Source organism: Rhopalosiphum padi, chromosome 1 (genome assembly GCF_020882245.1).
Source record: "Rhopalosiphum padi isolate XX-2018 chromosome 1, ASM2088224v1, whole genome shotgun sequence".
NCBI lineage: Eukaryota > Metazoa > Arthropoda > Insecta > Hemiptera > Aphididae > Rhopalosiphum > Rhopalosiphum padi.
This window is the reverse complement of record NC_083597.1, coordinates 18,567,484-18,587,256: the sequence shown is the minus strand read 5'-3', so window position 1 is coordinate 18,587,256 and position 19,773 is coordinate 18,567,484. Positions and strand designations below refer to the sequence as shown.

The 19,773-nt window shown below is 33.8% G+C and overlaps 1 protein-coding gene across 2 annotated transcripts in view; it reads right to left on the bottom strand.

The window, feature by feature from the left end:
• The window catches only part of LOC132918860 (uncharacterized), a 49,887-nt gene extending 34,002 nt beyond the window's left edge, over positions 1-15,885 (bottom strand). For both annotated transcript variants that reach the window (XM_060980230.1, XM_060980299.1), the window contains exon 1: positions 15,499-15,885. The gene's annotated coding sequence lies outside the window, so the exon portion shown is untranslated. The remainder of the gene's footprint in view (positions 1-15,498) is intronic.
• Between the last annotated feature and the right edge of the window lie 3,888 nt (positions 15,886-19,773).

Genomic DNA, 19,773 nt, shown 5'->3' with positions numbered 1-19,773 from the left:
TTGTACTCGCAGTCGTAGCGGATAAAGTGACGAAAGAACAAACATAAAAAAGAAGCCTACACAATAACGTATATAGTAATAATATGCCCGATAATATTATATATACACTAGTAATTTGTGTTGATTTGTTCGGCGTTCGCGCGCACTCGTTGCCGTCGTCGCTGCCGATGTCGTGGCCGCAAGCGCGACCGACGCTGCGTCATCAGATAAAAGGACGGAAAAAACATTTTCGGATTTCCGCAAATTTCCCTCACGGGCGCAACGAAGAAAGCAGTGAAAACATTAATCGTCGATATTGTGTAGACATCATATAATATAATGTGTATGTCTGTACATAATATACAGCACGCGCGTATACATATACGTACTAGCCGTATATAGTTGAATAACGCGCGAGGTACTGATCCGTGATGCGTGTACATGTTTATATAAAACCATCGCTGCCGTGTTTCACGACAATAAAAACACTCGTCTGTACGAATTACATACATAATATGTTTCCTTTACCTTCCGCCGGAAAATAAATCCCATTGCAAATAAACTCGCGGATTTCCTTTTATGTAATTGTGTTTTTCCTTCACTCGCGCGCAGTTACGCAACATATATACATATATACCCGCCCAACTATGTACATACGTGCAGCTCCGCAAACTGTCTATTATAAATTATAATCTATAGCGACAAAGCCAAAGCCATTTTACCGAAATCCAATACCCAATGTAAAATTTGAGATAAAATCCGTACACGCTCTCCGATTCGTATGTGTGCTAACGAGAACATATTACTATAAAATATATTCTGACCGACTTCAAATGATATTATTACCCGAAAACCGGGCGTACCCATATATATACAGCAACAATCTCATAACATATATTATACTAACCACCTTAATTTAATATACCTACTGCTTAAAGTCATAATAACGCGTTTGTTTGTATATGACCGCAATGCGTTGCGTCCGTTCCATTGTGTGTACTTTTTCGCGTTTATATTTACTATATAGTTACGTTATTCGTGTGCCCGCGCGAATTCGTGTATCTCGAGGTTTTTTAAACAGTCGACCGATTATAAATGTGACAACTAGCTACGACGCTATGTGCAAGTGTATATAAGTAATATATTACGATTTGTCCTTACAAGGAACTGCTCCCAATCGACGGCACACATTCGGTAAAAGTGAACGTTTCAAAAATGTTGTTGACCCTCTGAAAATCGTAATAATGACATTTACTCGAGATGATTGTACTTTACTCGCGCAAAACCACCAATAGCCATAATTTCTGCTAGTTATTAAAATATTTTATCCTAAGAATAATTATCTTAAAAAATAATCTTAGTAAAATATAAAATAAATGTAATATTAGATCTAGTATGCATTATACTTGAAATTTGAATCATTTTTACAATCTATACTCAAAATATATTATCCTTATTAGGTTCACAAAGTTAAATAAGTTAAAAACTGTTAGTGTTTGAATTTTGATTTTGAAACGTCAATATTTTCAGAAATATTATCGTTTAAATAATTTACAGTAGAAATAAATGTAGAGTTTCAATTTGAAAAACAGTAGGTTTGTACCTCCACAGGACACTCCTTAAGTGGTAAAACAAATGTCAAAAACTTAAAAATATTTAAAAATTTCCAAAATCATATTTTAAATAACTGCATTGTTGAAGAAAAAAGGAGCTACGCCTATATATATATATACGTAGTCATATAGACGATCGGGCAAACTTTATGAACATAATATATATGTATATTGTTTTGTTGTGCCAATAACTGAAAAGTGACGTTCTGGTACTTTTTTTCATCTAGCGGACACCATATTATAAATTATAATATTATATTATATCAATGTTATTAGGTTTTCCGGTTTACAGAACTACGAGTATCTTAAATCCAAATTATTATTATTATTGTATCCGTTTGATATCGACGGCATTTCAACTCATCAAAAACTGCGGGACGCTTGTTATACGAGAATATACAAATCAAAAACGTGCAATTCAAAAAGTATAGACACCATATTATATTATTGTATAATATTTGTCTATTATTCGCGAGAAATACAATATAATAATGGGTCGTGATGTGATATAAAATAGGATCTACGTATAATCTTATTATTCGAGTCTGACTACGACAACGATACCGACTGCACCTGCAGGCCGGCTAATATGTATGGTAATTGATAATATTACATTAAAATAATAATGATCGTTGGCACACGTGGTGAGGAATAAAGTGTACGAGCGCCCGATGGAGTCCGCGGTTCCAATCAAATGTTGTTGTGCGGCGGCGACGACGAAGTCTAATAAGAATCCCGAAACAAAAACCATACACTCGTTCGTCCTGGAGCTGTTCAGCGTACTCATAAAAAGACATAAAAGAATTTTTCTTTCTAATCACGTGTGTCGGGGGCAGGTCATGCACGCTGCGTATTCGGTCGACGGCTTGGGTCGTCTTCGTCGTATATACAACGATATACAACGATGAGTGAGTACAGCATATTATTATAATAATATTATACACGCGCTCGAACACAATGAGCCGTGTCACTTATAATGTATCTATATACTAGTCGCCGCAAGCGTATAATCACCCCTATGGTCGGTCAGAAGAGGAGTGGGGAGTTGGCGGAGAAACGCAATAATAATATTCTCATTTCGGTCCTGTGCCGAAACAATAGACTGTCGATTAATGAGATCGATAATGTTAATAATAATAATCAACCTTCCCAGCCCTTACCGCGACTTATACGGTGTTCGTACACATAATATTATAGAAATAGATACTTATATAATATTATAAATCCGTTTATCACTCCGTCAAATATAGAAAGACTTCTTCCACTTGGATTTTTGCATTGTGGCTGATTTTTTATATATATATACACGCGCCACTGAATGAGTTTGTTGCGTTTAACGAACCGCACAACATAATATTATTTAATATGATAACATTGATAACATAATATACGTATAAAATATAATGTACCTATGCCCTACAGGCATGTGCGATTGTAATCGTATCAGTTTTTTTATTTTTTCACCCGAACATCAGACTATTTTTTTCCAATTCGATCTCCTTTTCTTGTTACACGCTACGCGTTTTAAAACGCAACGACAACACACACATTATACAAACAATAATAATTTATATATAATATATTATATAGCTACTGATGACTATACCGCCGACACTTCCTATAATAATATAATATTATATTATATTGTTATTATTATTATTTTATAAAAACGTGTCTATGTGGTGTTTTCCCGGCCACGGCAGAACAATAGCTAACGACGAAGACGACGACGACGACGACGACGACGACGATGATGATGATGACGAGGTAGGTTATATCCTTGGCGTTTTGTGTATACGCATCACACTGCTGTGGACTTCCTACAAATTTCGCACGGATTACTGCACCGGAGGTAGAAAAAAGCCCAATAAAAAATCAATCTGTTCGTCAAAGCTGAACAGAATCCAGAATTATATATATATTATTATATATAATATATATGTACAGGTGCAGTATATACACAATCAGCCAGCGCCGCCGCATAAAAGGGTTGACCATGAGACCGGTGGCTATTTACGCTACACGCGACGACCTGAAATAACTATATAGGTATTATATATTTACAGTATAATATGCAGCATTATATTGTCGAGTCCGCGCGGCGATTTAACCGACCTTGACTTGTGATTTAATATTTACCTCGTTATTAAAAAGTCTTCTGTGCATTTTTTTTTTCCAATGTCACAAAACTTGTGAGTGTTATTTGTAGCGGGCTACAACAATAACAATATCAATAATATCGATAATCATTTATCTCTATGTTTAGATCGTTTTCGACGATTATATATTATAATAGGTGCGCGCGTATCAAATATTATCATCGTAATACCATACATACTAATACGATACATGATATTAGATTATTAGACCCTTGTTTGGAGTTTGCTGAACCGCTTGCAAGACGGATGCGAGGCCGAAACAGTTGTCGCATAATAATAATATGATATTATACTCCTCGCAACAATTTAGTATCATTTATACTTAAATTCCATAGCTATATAGTTGTGACTAAGTCAAATCTCGAGAGAATATTAACTATACAATTACACCGATTCGGTTATGTACGAACAGTAAAAATTCCGTAAGGTGGCAACGAAAAAATTAATATATTTTTTTAGCAAAACCTAACGCATATTGTACAGCGGGTAGTAAAAACTATCAAGTCATCAATCGATTGGTGCGCAGTATTTTCAAAATTGTGTAGTTGGTTTTTTTGTGATTTCAAAAGGCATTCTTATTGTATAGTTGTAGCAATAGGTATTAGGTATAACTCTATTATATTACGCGTAGTCCCGTTTTACACGAAAGACGACAACAACAACAGTAAAATATAATTAATTGAACGCCGCCGGTTTTCAGGTCGAGAAATGTGTCGTTTTTGAAGTCGTCGCCGACAATAGGTATATGTACGAATAGAGTATTATGCTTATTACATCATAATATTATATAAGACAAGTGAGCGCGTTAATACGAGACACGCGCGCAGATTATACGACGTGATAACGCTAATTTATTATAATAACCCGACCGCGCCTGCGTGTCGCTCTATGCCGTTAACACAGCTGCAGTTATTATCGTCTGTATATATATATTCGATGTATTTGATATGCGTTGCCGGAAGACGAAGGAGTCGGTCGTTGTGTTAAATACAATGTGATTTACGTTTTTTAATAATAATTGACAACACGCTCGCAGCAGCCGTCGATCTCCGTCAGACCCGCAAGTCATTTCACGAACACGGCCCGGCCCGACCGTTACACCGGCAGCGGTGTGCAATAATTACATATTTTTATGCTCCGCGTGATGACAACCGACTGATTAACTCGGGCGCCGCCGTACCCCATGATATCCTCCGACTTGATGAGATCCGTTTTTGTATCATTCGCCGTGACCGTATATAGGTACACGACCCCCGCCGTGGTCGTCTCCTGGCGCGCCATCCACGACAATATACACCGATCGACTTACATATTATAATATGCGCTTATGCGTATACAGGGTGTATCTGGTGTATATTACAGCGTAGTTTCAATTTAAAAAATGTAGAATCGTTCATAGTATACCATAATATGGATAATATAGGTATTTAGAAAATCGGGTAGTACCGAGAACTTCGAGTTGGACGATGCCGACTGCTGGCCAATCTGTATACTAATCGATGACGATTATCTATCGATCATTCTGCAGATTGATAGTAAAAATAATATAAATAATACGGCAATAATCGCAGTCTTCGTATATTATTACATAATATATATAACTTATATGATGAGCTACACGTATATATAAAGCAGCAGGTGTACCGTAGTAGACTTTGCGATAGATGCATTTGAAACGTATTTTGACGGGTGTGATATTATTATGTTTAAAACTATTTTTTTATTTTTTATTACTGTTGGTATCATACGTGTGAGTATATTTCAATGATCAATTAACGAATATAATATCGTCTATATACGAAGTGCGATTTTGACTCGTCTGTATAGACACACCTATATTATATATAGGTGCACTACACATAACATGACATAGTGATATTCGAGTCATTCCATTTACCAGGAACTCGTGAGTAAGCGATTCCGTTATAGAATTACCAATAAGGCAATAAATATACACCGCGAAACTTTTAAATGTGCTCACACGGTTCACTTTATTATTTCGAAAAGTATTGACTTTTTCAAGTATAAAATAACATTTTATAGTTATTATAATTGCTTAACTGTTTTTTGAGGAAATATCTGAAAATTACAAATTACAAAACTACAAATTAGGTACATATTATGTTCCTATTTATTCTACAATTAATGTTTTTTGTATAATATTTAATATAAAATATAGTACGAATACGTGTTTCATTAATAACCGTTAACGGTTTAATTTGTTTAGATGATCTGAGCTCTATCAATAAAACAGTAAAGCTAGTTCAAAAACACCTCTAGACAATCCGATTAAACATTTCAAGTAGCGTAGCTAGTGTAGAGTTTGACTTAATAATATGTAAGACTGAAATTTATATAACTTACAACCCGTATCGCACAATGCTGAGAGCCTATACATATTGTATAAACAGTATTTTTATCATTATGATGTATCAAATCTACTAACTATTCAAAAGATAAACTAAACGACATACTACAGAGACTTGGTCACTCTTCATTACTTAGTTTCTCATCGCATCTTTAAATGCTTAACGATAAAAAATCTATTAGTACGAAATAAATTAAAATATGCAGACTTTATATAATATACATTTATAGTGATTAAGTAAATCATATAATTTTGAATGTAATACAGCGCCTACAAAATGTTTAATAACGGTTCGTCGTTTAACGTCTACATTTCAAGCGTTTGGCGTTGATGGCAACTCGAGTCTTGCTCAGAATAACTTTAATGGGATCGGCCATGACGTGGGAACGTCCGTACCGAAGACTTTGGACATTTTGACGTATCAATGCAACAACGCATGGGCTTACGAATTGAGATTATTATTTAAGCGGGCCACTGCGGTAATCGGTATGCGAGCACGCGACTCGTATACACAGTGTTATACGTATGAATGATTGGATTTCGTGGGAGAGCATCACTCTGTCTGAATTTATTGTTATTGTTTTTATTACACATAAGTGCGGTGCGCTATTAAAAAAAAAAAAAAAAAAACCACAAACATAAAGAAATTGAGTAACATACAGGTTTTCGGTCGTGTGTCAGCCAAACGGTCGTACTGCTATACGCGCGATCGAAAAAATATATAAAACAAAAACCCACATATAAATGTATACTTATAGGTATAGTGGTTGTCCTTTGTAATACGCTGCGGCGAGCGTACCCATAATACGCGGCCGGAGGAGACTAGTTCGGTATGACCAAACATGGTCGGGACTGGTTGATTTAGCGCATTATCTAACCAGATATTTTATCTCAGTTTACACACGCCCCGATGTTCCCGCCCGACCGCCGCGCGCCGTGCACCAAGGAGGAGATACGTATAATATGTTATTACGACGTGCTCCTTATTTTTTTATTTTTTTATCTCCTCGATACCCCCCCCCCCCGGGGGGCCACCGCCACCACTGTCGCCCCGATCGCGTACTTAATATTATTATATATAAAATAGTGCAATCGCTGTCGCCGTGGTCGTCGCATACCGTAATACAATATAGTGCAGCGCAAATATTATATATATGTATGTGTGTGTGTGTGTGTGTGTGTGTTGCGTATTGCATATAATAATATAATATACGCCACGCGGTGTCCTCTATATGCGCATATATAACTATGTGATACGCAGGTACCTACTCCGGTGACTTTGTATATAATAATATATTATATTATTTACACTCGACGACCGCGTATTATAGAGCGACTACGAAGATATAAAAATAATAATAATAATATATTAATACTGCGGCGGCTTAGATCCCCCCCCTACGATCCGCTCCTATGTCGAGGTAAAGATCAAAGTTCAACCAACTCGCGGTTCATCGGCCCTGCAATGGACGCACATACGTATATTATATAAGATTATAGTATAGACGTAGGTACTTTGTGAGCGTATATATACGTGCGGCGGTGACTTCAGGACTTCAGGAGTGTGTGTATATCATGCTGGTTGTCGTCTCCTCCGGCTCATTACCGACACTATAATATACCGTGGTCTTTCGTCGCATCGTCGTCGTCATCGTCGTCGCGACGTATAATAACGATAATATACAGGGTAACGCGGAATTTTCGTACGTCCGATGATCGAGCCGTCGTGGTCGGGAAAAAAGCCGGTTCGGCGGATCACACTGTATAATAATCAATAACAGTATCGTTTCCCGACCGGAGCTCTCAAAAATCGTGAGATCGTGACGTTCGGTTTTGTTTTTTGTTGTTTTTTTTTTAGACGAAAAAAAGTAATAAACGAATTACGTCCGTCTAGCCGTCGAATTAATCAAAATACACTTTTGTCGGACAGCGCAGGTGCACCTCCTGCAGCATACGTATTATATGTATAATACATTAATCGTCCGGTCGATCGGAAAATGATCGAGAACGCGTTTCCCGAGCGTAGAAACACGTAATATTATTATTATCATTATTATCCGTCGACCTGACATGGCGGCCGTTTTATCGTGGGCTTAGTACGCGGCTGCCGTAGCACTATATACGACGAAGTCCGATACGGTAATAAAGACAATAATAAAAATAATAATTATTATATTTTATTAGTATCATTACCATCGTTGTCGTATACCTACTGTTTAAAGGATACACCGGTAACATAATACCGAGAACGCGTGATGAATATAATATATACATACATGTGAATAGGTAAATGAATATTATGCATGCGTAGCGACCACCTCAGCGCCAGACAGGCGTGATATCGAGTATCGATGTATAATATGTATAATAATAATATAATAACGTTGAAAAATAATAATATTATGTCGATGTATAGATGATATCTTGCTCAATGCTCGGTATACGAGAAAAAAAATTAATCAGTTTATTCGATGCACATTATATTATTATTATTATAATATGTGAGAGTGTATACGATCTCATGTAAGTGCGCAAATAGTTGTCTGTACACTCGTATATACGGTGCGTTTAACAAGTTAGTATGGGGACTTGAGGCTCAACATTTTTACCGAACTAACCGATATTTTCAAGCAACTTTTCAAATGTATCCATATCGATGTATATTATATAGTTTTTCAGAGCACGTACCTCACACATCAACGTATATACAAGCCGAAAACATTTACCAGCGTATTGTACGTGTGGTACCCGTTCAATACAGTGGTGGCACCGTAATCGATCATCGAACCGAATGAACAGATGTGCTGCACAGATCGTTAAAAGGGTGCAGGATAATCAAACGTGCCGTAGTCGATATAATAAGTCCCGAAAACGCGTAGGAAACGACGTATGCATGCAAAATCATATAATAATATTATGGTTTTTTTTTTTTTTTTGAGCTGTACCTTTTAGACGAGACAAATGCGATTTTTTATAGAATGACATTTTTGCTATGAATATTTTCAAGCTCGGGATTTGAGCTCTGTGTCATTATGTGGGAACAAAAAAGCGATATTCGTATACATATTAATATACCGATACGATTACGCGTCGTTCTAAAGGTCTCGCCACCCCCGTATACTGAAAGAACCCGAACCAACCCCAACCTTATTTGTCAAGAATATAGAATTCAGGACGTCACGGATCAACGGTGGACTATAAAAAAAAATTGTTACCTATAGCTGCTACCACGTTTGATTGACGTCAGCGGTCGATGACGTATCTGCACAAGTATCACGCGATGCAAACAGTCGCGTGTCCAACATTTAATATCTTATTGCCCGTTTGTGTGTCGCCCGTGACCACAGTCAACCGGACCACACCTGTTGTTGTGTTATATAAGTGTATAGAACACGTATATATAGGTATAAAATATAGGTAGTGACCAGCACCGGTGTGAAAACAAAACGTCGCGGCACTAGTCGTATATTATATTATTATAATAATATAGATGTACCGCCAGCTACCAGTGTATAATAATAATAATAACATTATGTATGTAGGTACGATTATAAATTATATACAGGCCACCTGTTTAGAACAGTTTAGAAACGCATAAAAACGTCATAGTCGCACTGCTCCGCGTTGTTATATTGTTTTTGGCCGTATGGTGAACCAAAAGAAAAAAATGTACACAATTCAGTTTATTATGACTCCTTTATTTGTATTTCTCGTTCTCGTTTTCGACGAGCGCGTGCCATCCCGTTTCCACCGAATTCGGGCGTGATCGTGCGATAAATATAAATAATATTTTACTATTCTATTAATATAAGGAACCACACAGGCGGTTTGGAGATACCTAATATTATATAGGTAGCAATTGTTTTTTTTTTTATTATTTAAAAAAAAAAATACAAACAATTTTCATACTGAACTACACGTATTTTATTATTATACCTTCCACGAGCAGATACACAATATAATATGCGTCCGTTCGCGTAAAAGTCAAATTGAAATATCAATGAGTCTGGACGTCTCGACCGCAATGTATGCAACAGTCATATTTAAACGTAATATTATTATGATGAATCACAAAACAAATTTCTACGTATTTGTTCCAGTTTTATACTCGCGAATTTATTATAATGTATCTTATATATATATATATATAGTATGATATATGTTGTCTGAGTGACTCAACGATGGCAAGGTCATCGTCAAACAAGTGCCTACGGACATTGACGGAAAGAATAATAATAATATACCTAATTGTTGACGGACATAATATGGTAGAGAGATCACGTAAAATTGTATCGCTGTTAGGTAATCAAATAAATAAATCGATCGCGTGTCCACCATTATGTATAATAATATAATGAGGACGCATACAATTACATTTAAATATATATGAGTGAGTCAAACACATAAAATTGCATAATGATACGATATGGGTATTGTGATGTCAAAAAAGTGTGCTATTTTTTTATTTATTTTTTTTTTTTGCGGAAATGAAGTCTTCGCATACATATTAATAGTGTATCCATCAGCGACCTTCATATAAAACGGATGAAAAAACCAACGCAAAAATCACACATTTTCCAAATAAATAAAAAACCATAATGACAGAACCATCCAGAAATTGTGACATCGTGATATAATATAACAATTCATCATAACGTCATATAATATTGTACAAAAATAATCGACAGACCTCTCTCTATATATAAATATATTTCTTTATGCTGGTACACGCGACTACTTGTTCGAATTTGCTCGCTGTGTCTTCGAGTTAGTCTTATTCGTCAGTACGTATTATATGTGTATACATTTCCGGGCCTTCGTAATTTTTAGTAGTAATTTAAAGAAGATCTCTACACATACTATACAACAATATAATTGTATCAAATTATTAAAAACATTGTTGATCAATGCACGCAATTTTGCACCGATTTGAATTAAATCTCACACAGTGGTTACAAAAACTTTACATTGGTAGTCGCCGAAAACCATTAAACTCATAATACACGTCCTGCAATTTCGCACGAAATTAGGCGCTAACGTAACAATATAATGTATCGTGTGCATTATACGCAAAACGCTATTATAGCCACAGGTACCTACGGTTTTTCAATATTACAATTCCGACCTTCGGCCACGCCCCTAGATTTCCCGTCCAGTCCGACGAACTGAAACTATAATAAATCCGTACAGCTGTAAGACAGACGGCGGCGGAAATGAACGAGAAATAATAATATAAATTACATGTATTATATACACAATTCACACCAGCACCATCGATAGGTCGATTTCTGTTCACCAACTATACTAAGCTATGTATTTAATGTATACATACAATTTTAATAATGACTTAAAGTACGTGACACATTTTGATCGGTAATCACGCAGAAAAATAAAATGTAATAAATACTTATTGCCCTTTAGTATTAGTAAATAGTATTACCTATGTACAGTGTACTTATATATGTTTTAATTACTGACAAAGTGTAGAAAAAAAACATAGTTTGGACAGTCAAAAACGGATTATGGTCGCCAATTATTTTAATGAAAAAAATAGGATTTTCTGAAGCCTTCCATTTATTCAGTTGTTGTAGTCTCGTGATTACGGATTGCGCAATCAGCAACTTTGTCTTTCCCAACCGACCCTCCCGTTTAATAAACACAGGTTTTATAATACATTTATACGGTACATATCAATTTATTAGTATAAAATAAGAACTAATTAAACATAAAGGGCCTAAATTATTAGGGTGCCATTTTTATAATTAGGTGTGTCATAAGCACCTCACCACACTTAGTTGATATTACTACACTATACTCATTCAGTATTTTACACTCGAGAACTGATGGTCTGCTAACGCTTCATCTATTGCATTTTCAAAAAACATATAATACGCGTATTTTATTTCATTGTATATATTTAATTTCGTCTTAGGTACTAATGTAAAACTGCAGTTCAACAGTTCTACACTAATCGTAAACGACGCGATGTATTTTTACGACTGATATACAAAGAAATCGCGCGTCCACAATTTTATACCCTCTTAATAAAAACATAAAATGTGCAAATTTGCATTGAGCAGAACAAATTTTTATTAACTTTAGTATATCAGATGAGGTAAGTACTAACAATATCTGTGCTTTGCTTGGTTTTTACGATATTTTAATTTTTAAGCGAATTATGAGCGTTATTAAATCGTAACGAATAAATCCATAGTATATTCATGGCTCGTTTAAAAATTAAAGTGTTGTAAAAAACTAACATAATTATATAAACACGAATAGTGCTCTTACTTCTTATACCTTTAAGTTCCATAATATCACTTGTTGACTGCTCTTACAGCAGACGTATAGATATTCTTATTTATATACTTACACGGAATTTATATATATCAGTATATGCACGTGTATATGTACCGCTATATCATAACATGCGTATTTATATAATGATAGAGTCAAAGAAGACCACACGCCCGGCGTGTCAGATCGTTACCATTTGGACCGCACCCCGTATTTATTTTATTATATTATACGTTATTTTCTACTAACGACTGACCCTCCCCCGTCTACTACGCGGTAATATTGGCCGTGTTACGACAGTGTTATTATTATTATTATTATTATTATTATTATTATTGTGTTATTGTCGGACAGTACCTATATAATCTTTTTTTTCTACTCTATTCCACCGTCCCTCTGCATAGACAGTAGACACGACCCGAACTAACAGCCGGAATACACTTCATAGTTCATGATGACGTACACACAGAACCACATCAGAGTTACCCCGCGCATCGTCGTCATCATCACCGTACGTAAACTGTAATGTTATTACATACTCTGTCGTAGGCACTATTATTGTTGTTATTATTATTATTATTATTATTATTATTATTACTCTAATAATATTATTGTTATAACTATTAAACCACTTGGTAGTTGGTACTACTACTGCATTGCTGCGCACTACCCGTCCTACTGTCGGTAACAATAATAATAACGATCGTCGAGACGGCTTCTGGCGACAATATAATATTATATACATGCGATAAAATAAAACGCAAATGGCCACTGCCGTTAAGTAATTGCAGTGTAGGCAGTATACAGGTACATCGTAGTCGTAACCGCCCCCACGACGCGGTCCTGACCGTGGGAACGGGAAGAGGATCGTCGTCCCGACTTCGACGGAAAACGTCTCGACAGAGTCGATGAGGGACTGGCTAGTCGTTTTGCGTATCCAAATGTCATTATTATGTGTTATAATAATAATTATAATAATAATAATACGGTAGTCATATATGCGCTGCAGAGATCCAAAAACGAACAAAAAAAACTTCTCCGGTCATTTGCGGGTAAAAAACTGAAAGTCTCGTCCGGTCATCCTAAGAGTGCATCGGAATCGCGCAGGTATCGGAGTGGTACATTTTTACAAACATCGTGAAACGTATTTGAAAACAATATTAAATCGCACGCGTTTCAACAAAGAAAAATTTATCGTTCACTGAAATCCGTTCATAATCATAATTTGGAACGCAAACATCGATTTATCGACAATTTAAAGGCGCCAAGCTTAATGGCCCACCCAACTCGTGTGTGTCACGCGTTTGTCGCCAATTGTTGTATTATTGTTTATCTTGTGAATTATGAGCTTTATGATACAAAATAAATAGGTATATATTTACGTTTATTATACCGTCTAGAATAATGTACGTGTTGCTATTGAAATCGTTTCGTTATATTAGATCGTATTATTGATATAGTTGTTTAAGGGTTTATATTTCTTGTAACGAAGCAACGTTTTTTTTTATTACACACAATATGCGTAGTCCAATAACTGTGCACACAATAAGGCAATTTAAAAAATCAATTTATTTCTTAATACGTTGTATTATAAATATTAATTTATGTAAGAGCTATACATTTGTAAAATGTAACTGCAATGTGCTAGTGTTTTAGTAAAAATCGTCTTCGTAAAATATAATATAGCATCATTAATATAATACTAAACTACTATTATGATTATTATTATTATTATTACCCAGGTCCCAGGCACTCAAACTGTTCAAACAATATTGACAAACAATACATTCCAATAAGCATTAGGTTTGGTGGTCGTACAACACGTGATATTATGTAGATATCGTAATATATTCAGTTTAAACTATAAATTTTAAAAATTTACACATTTAATGTTTTTTGTGTAAATAATTTGTTGCTAACTATTTTCCGAACTTTAAACCATATAAACATTCGTTCGTGTCTTAATAAAACCTAATAATATACTCTCTTGGGGTCAGTAACTTGTCCGCAGCTGAAATTAACGGATAAAAAAACGTCACGTTTTATCGTGTGGAAAACAATAATTCGAAAGCCCTCAGGAACAACAACTGTATCAATATTTAATAATAATAAAAAAAAATTGAAATATACTTACGGTTAATGTGTACATACGATTATTTAGATTTTTAATTTTACAAAAATAAAATACTATATACAAAAAAACGTGCAAATGTTATGTAAAGATTAAAAAATTGAATTTTACATGAATGATTAGTTTCTTTGTGTATTATAGAACAAAGTTCAGCCGAAATCAAAATTTTTTATTTTTCCTGATAACTTTTTTTCAAACTTTCCAGTATAAATACTCGTATTTATTTTATTCTAGGCGCCAATCGGTATTTTTTAAGTGTTATTTACATATTAATAAAATTAAGCTTCTTGAAAATATGTTTATTTTACTAATAAAATACTATAGCTTAACTATAATTTTCATAAGAAAATATAAAAATATGTGTATTAGGTCTTATCAAATGACTTGTATTGACTCCTTGGTGTGTGTAGTTATACAATATAATAATCTTCTCCAAACAAAGATGATAACGATATTTTAGAAAAGCAAACATTTATTTTTTTTTTTTGTTATTCTTTTAACGTTTACGTTTTAAGATTATAAAATTGAAGAACCAATATATCAATACAATTCAAAATTGGTAAAATAAAAGTTTTACATACGTAAAAAAACACTATATATTCAGTTTATAATATTCTTAGAACCTAATGTATTATTTTTTTTAATATATAAAATAACAAAGTGACCAAAAAAGTGAATACGATTTAATTCTAGTATAAATAATATTTAATTAGATTCATCCTGGATTGATTATTTTAAACTTGCAGGAGGATAATATGAAAATATTAAAATAATAATAATAGCAATTTGTAGGCAGACGCGGAATCTATCCTCCACTAGTATTGGGGAGTATTTTGTGACCCGGGGTGGATTTCTAATTTAAACGTTTAAATAATGTATCGGAGAATACTTAATAAATATTAAATGCTACCCTCTCAATTTATATAATCGTGAGCTAAAAATAAAACCTACCTAAGCGACGTCGATCTTCAATAAGTCTGTGACACAATTTGATGTAGTTGCGATACACACCCGCGGTATGTATGGATTGGTGGCGGCGGTCGTCAACAACCCGCGGTCGGCCGCCAAGTCCGGATAATTAATTGCTGTACCATGAAAACTCGACTAAACGAAAACTGTAGCGGAAAATCCGAAAAAAAATTGTCGTTTAGTTTTCCTGTATTTTTACAACACGCGACACTGTCAGGAAAAATAACCCGCCGGCGGCGGAAGTGGCCGATTAAACGTAGACCAAATGCATCCGACGGGGTAGTCGTAATGAGGAGATAAGATAAATAAAAAACCGTATAACACGCGTGTCCGACGGGCGCAACGTCACGGGTAGAACTGCGTGCAGTATTGCGGCGAACTCTTTGATACCACGGCGGCGGACCCCCACCGTGAAGCCACCGGTTCACCTGGCCTCTCGCCGCAGACCGTATGTCTGCCGCGCACGCTCGGTATCAGAGCTAAGCCTACAGGTATAACCGCGTTATTACACATTTCGTCACTGCAATTGATTACGGGTGTTACTAAATCGTCGTCCGCGTGTACGATTTGATGGACTTTACATGGATAGGTTTTATTATAATATCCGTGGACTTGGCACGACACATAATTGATAATATAATATTATAATGAGGTAGAAGGTACATGATCGAGAGGAAGACCTAGAATGAAGGGTGCATAATTCACTCGCTACGGAAAACTTACAGGTACGACAAACGACGAGCAAACACAGATAAGACGATTGTTGTGAATAATAATCGTAAACCGATCTCTGGATTGAAAAACAAAAAACAAATGAATAATATATACATTATTATAGACATTCGTTCAACTCTCCGTAACCGTCGAATTTGTCGATCTGTTTTTTTATAGTATATTTTATTGCTTGGTGATGAGGTGAGACATTTTTCTGTAGATTATCAATTATTAACTAAAAATATTCCCAAATATTAATGCTTTAAACATAGTGAAGATTTTTTTGTTGTTCTTAATGCTTCGAAAGAGCTTCCGACGGTACAACAGTTTAAGAAACATAAAATATAATATATTGGACGAGACAAAACATTTTTCGGGTTTACTAAATATTGATTATTGATACTTCGTTTACTTGAAGCAAAATATTTCAAGAATTTACTATATGATTGTTTGTCGGGTAAGTTTGTAAATAAACTATTTTATTATTTTTAAAATGTCACCACGTAGCTTATTATCACTTAAATCATAACAACACGTATTTTGGTTTTTTGTATATCAAAATTAATTATTTTATTTTCAATCATTTGCTTATAAATTAAACAAATAATATGATTATTGTTAGTAATATATACAATTTCAATTAAAGTTTGAAACATAGTCAAATTAGATTAGATTTAGTTTTTCACAAAATGTCATATTAATTGAAAGAATTTACCTATACAGATGAAAAATCTAGTATTTTAGGTATAATATATTTAAAGTTCTATCACTAATAATTTTTGTTGATTTTTTTTTTTTTAACTCATATATAAAACTCATTAATACATGTATTACGTTAATCCACATTACGCTACATGATTATCACATTTTCTTTTAGACTTTTATCTAAACATTCTAATCAAAACGCATTCAAAGTAACGAATACCAATTTAAGAATTCGCATTCAACGCACACTTGTTTAATTAATCTTGAAAACATTTATTTCTAGTCGGGGAAATCAACTATAAAAATTACACAACTGTGAGATGTATTTTCACGATTATTGTGGTTTTTTTAATTAATGTGCAATAATGCAATACAATGTAAAGTTATACAATGGAGTCTCTCCGTTTACAGCTGCAGTAAGTTTAATCGGCGCATTTTATCCCATGAACTACGAACACAAACACTGTAATATTTAATATACTACTCGTATATTATTATTGTTTGCGCATAACATATTATTACACACAAAGTACTCAAAAATATAAATTAATAATAAACGAATCGTACCAACAAAAAAAACAAAAACATTTAAAACATTTCTGACACTCATTTTTTATGCGAAATATTTTTACCTACAGTGTAGCGTATGGTGAATATGATTTTCTGGTTTGTAAGGTTTTTTAAGTGTAAAATTCCATTAACGATTCATGGAAACTGAAAAACCCACTTTGCTGTGCTGATGATTTTTTTTATATAGTAAATTGTATAGTTTTATGCATCGTACATCTTGAAACATTAAAAACCCCAATATAAGTCACAGCTACTTTAATCGTAACCGCTTACGTACGTAATCCGTTTACAAAATGACTTATTACTGAAAATAAATATTAAATTATATTATATTATAAAACAATTCACATAATCACATAACATTATAATATTATTGGTTTTATATATTTTTAACATAGAATATTGTCCCCAATACTCGGTGTAAGTAAATAGCAACCAATACTAGAAATCATAACTCAAAATAAAAATATAATACATTAATAATTATACTATAAGGTATATTAGAAACTGTATACATAAAAATTTTAAACTCAAGATCGTTATATATAGTTTTCAAGTTATTAATTATTAATTAATATGAGTTTGGTAACGGAAACCCAAATAAACTCAAAATAGATTTATTTTTTTTATTTTTTAGTAAATCTTTGTTGTAGATTTTTAGCAAAACAATGAATATATTGATTTCCAAATATGTGCGTATGTGTAATGTGTGTAATGTAAACAATATTTTGCAGAAAAAAAACTAGGTAGTCAAAATCTATAGTTTTTGACAACATTAACTTTTTTTTAGGTATACATAATAGACTATAGACATTTAACGTTTTTCGCGGAAGCAATGCGAGATCCCGCGGCGTCGTCGGTTAAAACAGGAAAAAAAAAAGACATTTAACGTTTTTAATTTTTTTTTTTATACATTTTGGACAAATAATTCTATTACAGTGATCAATTCAATAACGATTTATTACGTACACTCAAAATCTATTGTAGATATATATAGCCATACCAGGATGAGTTCCCCAGGTTTTTCCCTTTTATTTGAATGATAAAAAAATATATATCTTGTGGAATATTCTAAATGTTAAAAAGATCTTTTTCCAATTACAACCATTCTTTGTGACACAACACTTGAAAGATTTTGTAAATACCTACGCAATATGCACGTAGAGCAATTTATAATGACTTGAATGATTTTCCAATGTGTAAATACTCTTATTGTGCATTGAAAATTGATAAATTAATGTGCAATATAAGATTATTTTGTACTACTTAATATTATTTCGTTTTTTTTTTTTTAATAGAATGTTAAAACAATATTCGACTTGTAGAAAAATAAAGATTATGATATCCAATCAATATAATATTACTATTATATATATATATATTCGTACCGGTAATATAGTAATATATCATAATACAAGATAATATACGGTAGGCGTGTGTCCCGCCAGGTAGTTGGTACAATTCAATAACTTTTTCTCAATTACTTTTTAACAAAATATTCAACGATAATATTAATAGTAATAAAAACAGCTGGGCACATGCATTTATATATAACGCACCGCACGCATTATTACGTCTGATAAACGTGCAAACATTTCATATTTAGAACGGTCTGCGACACGAATCGGGTTCGTATCTATCATCTGTTCTGTTTAATAATTGTGATTTCCGATACAAATCGGTCGGTATGCAAAACCCGTCGAGTTCACAGCCCCGTGTACGAGTACATCCGCGAAGGAGGCCTATATATATATATATAATAATTTATAATCTACACACACTAATATTATGTATATTATATATTATGTATAAATATATATTTATTATTTTTTATAACATTATACAGTTCTCGCCTAGAGCACTGCACTCGGATCCGTAAAGATTATTACGTATGCATAATATAATATAATATATAATATATAATGTTTAATACGCGCGGGTTGTTGCAGGGCGTTTCCTCCGTCCAACGCGCATATAGTAGTAGGTTGTAAGCTTGTATAATATAATATCGCCCAGTTGTGTGTAGTGTGTATCCGATACATGTACACGGGTTCGACGTGATATAACGACTGTATAATATACAAACGGCAATAGCATCAACAACAACAACAACAATAATAATAATAATGATATGATATTTGCCATCGGCCGTTTATTTTTTTGCATTGAAACGTTTCCTATGTCTGCAGACGCAATAAATTCATTCGGGCACATTGACAACGAAGAATAATAGTATACGCAGACGCTATCATTATTTTACCCCCGTAT